Below are 7,608 nucleotides of genomic sequence, written 5' to 3' on the forward strand. Positions count from 1 at the left end.
CAGAGACTCGAGCCCCGTAATCCAAGCCAACACTCCCCAGTGCCCAGTACTGAGGGAGCGCCGCACTGTCGGAGGGTCGGTACTGAGGGAGCGCCGCACTGTCGGAGGGTCGGTACTGAGGGAGCGCCGCACTGTCGGAGGGTCGGTACTGAGGGAGCGCCGCACTGTCGGAGGGTCGGTACTGAGGGAGCGCCGCACTGTCGGAGGGTCAGTACTGAGGGAGCGCCGCACTGTCGGAGGGTCAGTACTGAGGGAGCGCCGCACTGTCGGAGGGTCAGTACTGAGGGAGCGCCGCACTGTCGGAGGGTCAGTACTGAGGGAGCGCCGCACTGTCGGAGGGTCAGTACTGAGGGAGCGCCGCACTGTCGGAGGGTCAGTACTGAGGGAGCGCCGCACCGTCGGAGGGTCAGTACTGAGGGAGCGCCGCACTGTCGGAGGGTCAGTACTGAGGGAGCGCCGCACTGTCGGAGGGTCAGTACTGAGGGAGCGCCGCACAGTCGGAGGGTCAGTACTGAGGGAGCGCCGCACCGTCGGAGGGTCAGTACTGAGGGAGCGCCGCACCGTCGGAGGGTCAGTACTGAGGGAGCGCTGCACCGTCGGAGGGTCAGTACTGAGGGAGCGCTGCACCGTCGGAGGGACCGTCTTTCAGATGAGACGTTAAACCGAGGCCCCTGTCTGCCCTCTCAGGTGGGACGTAATAGATCCCACAGCTACTGTTGGAGTTCTCCCCAGTGTCCTGGGGCCGATATTTATCCCTCAACCGACATCACTGAAAAAAACAGATGATCTGGTCATTTATCACATTGCCGTTCGTGGGATCTTGCTGTGCGCAAATTGGCTGCCGCGTTTCCTACATTACAACAGTGACCGCACCTCATTGGCTGTAAAGCACTTTGGGACGTGCGGAGGTCGTGAAACCACCTGAACAAGGTGTACCGTAGGGGAGGGGAGGGGAGGGGGACCCCCCCCCGATCCCCCCAAATCAGAGGGGATGTCTGCAATTGTCGGTTTAATGCCTGGGGCATTGGTCCAAACGATACAGTCAGACATAACTCAGACAGTCTGAAAACCATTAAGTGTCTGACTCATAGCAGAAAGAAGGTTCCAGGTCCTGAGAGAAGGGAGGAGAGAGGGAGGGAGAGGAGAGAGAGGGAGGGGAGAGAGGAGAGAGAGGGAGGGGAGAGAGGAGAGAGAGGGAGGGGAGAGAGGAGAGAGAGGGAGGGGAGAGAGGAGAGAGAGGGAGGGGAGAGAGGAGAGAGAGGGAGGGGAGAGAGGAGAGAGAGGGAGGGGGAGAGAGGAGAGAGAGGGAGGGGAGAGAGGAGAGAGAGGGAGGGGAGAGAGGAGAGAGGAGAGAGAGGGAGGGGAGAGAGGAGAGAGAGGGAGGGGAGAGAGGAGAGAGAGGGAGGGGAGAGAGGAGAGAGAGGGAGGGGAGAGAGGAGAGAGAGGGAGGGGAGAGAGGAGAGAGAGGGAGGGGAGAGAGGGAGAGAGGAGAGAGGAGAGGAGAGAGAGAGAGAGAGAGAGAGAAGAGAGAGAGAGAGAGAGAGAGAGAGAAGGGAGAGGGAGGAGGAGGAGGAGGAAAGAGAGAGAGGGAGGAGAGAGAGAGAAGCTATACCGCATCATTCAGAAGTCAAACAGCAGAAGGAATCGATTTCAGCTCAAGTGAACGAGCAGCCAGTGGTTCACACCTGGTTTTACAAAAATGATCCAATCGAGCGAAGCTTTCGTGAAAACAGACCCATGTTTCTAATCCTGTTTTTTTTTATTAGCAACACACCAGCTCCCCCCACCCAGCCCAGCAGAGCCCCCATGCTCCCGGCTCCCGCCCCAGCAGAGCCCCCCAACACCCCCGGTCTAACTCCAGGAGCACCCCCTGAACACTCCGGATCTAAAATCCATCCCAAGCATTTAGAAGAGAGCGAATTCATTAATTCCTACCGGCCACAAGAAACACCAGCCCGACCGTTGCCCCGATCATCTTGTCCTGAAAAGTGGAAAATCTTTTACTTATAATTTTTTTTGGGGGGAGAAAAAGTTCCAGCAAAAAAATCCACAAGAGTGAAACTGACCCGAGGGAGGTGGGAGACGCGTCAATTTCAACCCATCCAGAAACATAAATAACAAAAAAAAAGTTTTTTTAAAAAAAAAAGTTCTGAAAAACTTTTCCACTCCCTCCTCCTCTTCCCAAAACACTTGTTCCTTCCCCAGATGAAAAACAAAAAAGGTTTAAAATCTTAAAGGGAGGGGGGGGGGGGAATATATGTCGGTGATAAAGTGGGTTAAAGGAGAGAGATTTTGTACAGAGTCCCTGCCACACACCCCCATGTGTCGCTCACACATCCTGGTTTAAGCAATGGGATGAAAAATTCCAACAAAAAAAAGAGGGAGGAGATATAGAGGTCCTTTCTTTTTGATTGCCTCTGGCACACACAAGAGAGAGAGAGAAAAAATATTTACCACCACCAAAAGAAAAATTTGGGACTGTACAAATTCATTTTAATTCTCCCCCAAACAAAAAAAAAATGAAACGAAAAAATGATCAAACAGGTCGTAAGCATCAAATAGCAATGGGGGGAAAAATGGATGCCTCATGTTAAAACGAAGAGAGGCCCGACCGTGATAGACTGAGGATAGGAATCTTGCTTTAAAAACACACACACACACAATAAAGAAAAATTAAGACACGCCACAGAGAGAGAGAGAGAAATCCCTACACAATGATTCCAGTCGCCTTTACTTACAGTAAGCTTCGTTCCCCAGACTGCTCGGAGAAAGCAACAGCAAGGTTAAACTCACAACAGAGATTAGGTACAAAAAAATGCAACAGCCGTCTGTTTAAATATTCACTCCACACCCACAGCACATAGGAGGGGCAGCTGGCTGGAGAGATTAACCCTTACCTGGATAAACTGGAGCTGTGCTCCGCCACATTGACATTCTCTCTCTCCCTGGCATTTAAAAAAAAATGCTTTTACTGACTTAATCACAGAACACAGTTGGGATTTGAAGCTGCTTAGACTAAATTATTTAAACCCCCGTCCTAAAAGGAGATTTTTTTTAAAAAAAAGAACTTGTATTTAGAGAGAAACTCCCAGCTCTTGCACACAGCAAGATCCCACAAACAGCGAATCAGGATGACCACTCGGTTTTCTTTTTGATGGTGTTGGTTGAGGGATAAATATTGGCCCCAGGACACCGGGGAGAACTCCCCCCTGCTCTTCTTCGAAATAGTGGCCGTGGGATCTTTTACGTCCCACCCGAGAGGGGCAGACGGGGACCTGGTTTTAACGTCTCATCCGAAAGACGGCACCTCCGACAGTGCGGCGCTCCCTCAGTGCTGGCACTCGGTGTGACGGCCTAGGAGTGAGTTACAGGCTGGAATCTAATCGAGGGGTTCGGGGGGGTTTATATATAGAATAACAGATACCCGGGAGTGAGTTACAGACTGGAATCTAATCGAGGGGTTCGGGGGGTTTATATATAGAATAACAGATACCCAGGAGTGAGTTACAGGCTGGAATCTAATCGAGGGGTTCGGGGGGGTTTATATATAGAATAACAGATACCCGGGAGTGAGTTACAGACTGGAATCTAATCGAGGGGTTCGGGGGGGTTTATATATAGAATAACAGATACCCGGGAGTGAGTTACAGACTGGAATCTAATCGAGGGGTTCGGGGGGTTTATATATAGAATAACAGATACCCGGGAGTGAGTTACAGGCTGGAATCTAATCGAGGGGTTCGGGGGGTTTATATATAGAATAACAGATACCCGGGAGTGAGTTACAGACTGGAATCTAATCGAGGGGTTCGGGGGGGTTTATATATAGAATAACAGATACCCGGGAGTGAGTTACAGGCTGGAATCTAATCGAGGGGTTCGGGGGGTTTATATATAGAATAACAGATACCCGGGAGTGAGTTACAGACTGGAATCTAATCGAGGGGTTCGGGGGGGTTTATATATAGAATAACAGATACCCGGGAGTGAGTTACAGACTGGAATCTAATCGAGGGGTTCGGGGGGTTTATATATAGAATAACAGATACCCGGGAGTGAGTTACAGACTGGAATCTAATCGAGGGGTTCGGGGGGGTTTATATATAGAATAACAGATACCCGGGAGTGAGTTACAGGCTGGAATCTAATCGAGGGGTTCGGGGGGTTTATATATAGAATAACAGATACCCGGGAGTGAGTTACAGGCTGGAATCTAATCGAGGGGTTCGGGGGGTTTATATATAGAATAACAGATACCCGGGAGTGAGTTACAGACTGGAATCTAATCGAGGGGTTCGGGGGGGTTTATATATAGAATAACAGATACCCGGGAGTGAGTTACAGGCTGGAATCTAATCGAGGGGTTCGGGGGGTTTATATATAGAATAACAGATACCCGGGAGTGAGTTACAGACTGGAATCTAATCGAGGGGTTTGGGGGGTTTATATACAGAATAACAGATACCCAGGAGTGAGTTACAGACTGGAATCTAATCGAGGGGTTTGGGGGGTTTATATACAGAATAACAGATACCCAGGAGTGAGTTACAGACTGGAATCTAATCGAGGGGTTCGGGGGGGGTTTATATATAGAATAACAGATACCCGGGAGTGAGTTACAGGCTGGAATCTAATCAGAGGGGTTCGGGGGGGTTTATATATAGAATAACAGATACCCGGGAGTGAGTTACAGGCTGGAATCTAATCAGAGGGATTTATACAGAATAACAGATGTCCGGGAACGAGATACAGGCTGGAATCTAACTGGGACATTTAGATAACACCAAAAGCCGTGACCGAGAAATTGAAGCCTTTTTAATCAGTCTCTCCGATCGGATTTCAGCTGGGAAAACACTGTCTGCTGCTTGTTAGTCACAGGGTGAAATATTTTAACTCCCCCCTCACTGAAAGCATCGACTCTCGCTGGGGGACAGGTTCCACATGGACTGGGCATTGTTGCATTATTAAATTAATAAACCCCACCCCCGCCTGCCGAAAGGGTCAGGGTTCAGGCCATCACCAGTGCTGGACGGAGCAGGAGGGATGAGGAGGTCCATCAGGGACCCTGCGTTTCTGTGACATCAAGGTTAGGCTTTAAAATCCTTTATTAGGAGGTGTGGGAGGAGGAGAGGGAGGAGTCGCACACTTTGTGATTCTGGGTCAGAGAGTGCGTTACAGAAGGAGACAGTGCGAGGAGTCTGATTTGATCACAACAGGTCGGTGAGCATCTGAAAGAGGAAGTCAGGTTAAGATTTGTCAGAGACATAGCAGCACCCGTGTACATTATAGGGAATAGCAGCACCCGTGTACATTATAGGGAATAGCAGCACCCTGTGTACATTATAGGGAATAGCAGCACCCTGTGTACATTATAGGGAATAACAGCCCCTGTGTACATTATAGGGAATAGCAGCACCCTGTGTACATTATAGGGAATAGCAGCACCCTGTGTACATTATAGGGAATAGCAGCACCTGTGTACATTATAGGGAATAACAGCCCCTGTGTACATTATAGGGAATAGCAGCACCCGTGTACATTATAGGGAATAGCAGCACCCGTGTACATTATAGGGAATAGCAGCACCCTGTGTACATTATGGGGAATAACAGCCCCTGTGCATATTATGGGGAATAACAGCCCCCTGTGTACATTATAGGGAATAGCAGCCCCTGTGTACATTATAGGGAATAACAGCCCCTGTGTACAATATAGGGAATAACAGCCCCTGTGTACATTATAGGGAATAGCAGCACCCTGTGTACATTATAGGGAATAACAGCCCCTGTGTACAATATAGGGAATAACAGCCCCTGTGTACAATATGGGGAATAACAGCCCCTGTGTACATTATGGGGAATAACAGCCCCTGTGTACATTATAGGGAATAGCAGCCCCTGTGTACATTATAGGGAATAACAGCCCCTGTGTACAATATAGGGAATAACAGCCCCTGTGTACATTATAGGGAATAGCAGCACCCTGTGTACATTATAGGGAATAGCAGCACCCTGTGTACATTATAGGGAATAGCAGCACCCTGTGTACATTATAGGGAATAACAGCCCCTGTGTACAATATAGGGAATAACAGCCCCTGTGTACATTATAGGGAATAGCAGCACCCTGTGTACATTATAGGGAATAACAGCCCCTGTGTACAATATAGGGAATAACAGCCCCTGTGTACAATATAGGGAATAACAGCCCCTGTGTACAATATGGGGAATAACAGCCCCTGTGTACAATATGGGGAATAGCAGCACCCTGTGTACAATATGGGGAATAACAGCCCCTGTGTACATTATGGGGAATAGCAGCACCCTGTGTACAATATGGGGAATAACAGCCCCTGTGTACATTATGGGGAATAGCAGCACCCTGTGTACAATATGGGGAATAACAGCCCCTGTGTACAATATGGGGAATAGCAGCCCCCTGTGTACAATATGGGGAATAGCAGCACCTGTGTACAATATGGGGAATAGCAGCCCCTGTGTACAATATGGGGAATAGCAGCACCTGTGTACAATATGGGGAATAACAGCCCCTGTGTACATTATAGGGAATAACAGCCCCTGTGTACATTATGGGGAATAGCAGCCCCCCGTGTACATTATGGGGAATAGCAGCCCCCTGTGTACATTATGGGGACTAGCAGCCCCCCGTGTACATTATGGGGAACAATGTACCTAGTGTATATTATAGAGAATTGTAACCCAATACTTATTCTTGGGATATGAGACCTCCACAAGAGCCTGAGAAAGATCATCCCCTCAGTATCTCCGGCTGAAGATGTTTATGAACGCTTCAGCCTTGTCTTTTGCACTCACGTGCTGGGCTCTTGCCATCATTAAGGCTCGAGATGTTCACTGAGCCTCCTCCTCCCCGTGGTCACTTAATTGTCCACTGCCATTCGCGACTGGATGTGGCAGGACTGCAGAGCTTTGACATGATCCGCTGGCTGTGGGAGTGCTTAGCTCCGTCTATAAGCCCCTGCCTACAACAACTCCCATTTACATAGCGCCTCTAACACAGTAAAATGTCCCGAGGTGCTTCACAGGAGCGATTATCAAACAAAATTTAACACCGAGCCACATAAGGAGATATTAGGACAGGTGACCAAAAGCTCAGTCAAAGAGGTAGGTTTTAAGGAGAGTCTTAAAGGAGGAGAGAGAGAGGCGGAGAGGTTTAGGGAGGGAATTCCAGAGCTTAGGGCCCAGGCAGCTGAAGGCACGGCCGCCAATGGTGGAGCGATGGGAATCGGGGATGGGCAAGAGGCCAGAATTGGAGGAGGGCAGAGATCTCTGAGGGTTGTAGGGGCTGGAGGAGGTTACAGAGATAGGGAGGGGGGCGAGGAGGCCGTGAAAGGATTTGAACACGAGGATGAGAATTTTAAAATCGAGGCGTTCCCGGACCGGGAGCCAGTGTAGGTCAGCGAGCACAGGGGGTGATGGGTGAACGGGACTCGGTGCGAGTTAGAATACAGGGCATCATTTTATGCACACGCACAATTGAAAAGCAGAGAAGTTATGTTAAAATTGTAAAGTACCTTGGTTAGACCACACTTGGAGCACTGTGCACAGTTCTGGTCTCCATATACCTTGGT

Source organism: Heptranchias perlo, chromosome 42 (assembly GCF_035084215.1).
Source record: "Heptranchias perlo isolate sHepPer1 chromosome 42, sHepPer1.hap1, whole genome shotgun sequence".
Taxonomy (NCBI): Eukaryota; Metazoa; Chordata; class Chondrichthyes; order Hexanchiformes; family Hexanchidae; genus Heptranchias; species Heptranchias perlo.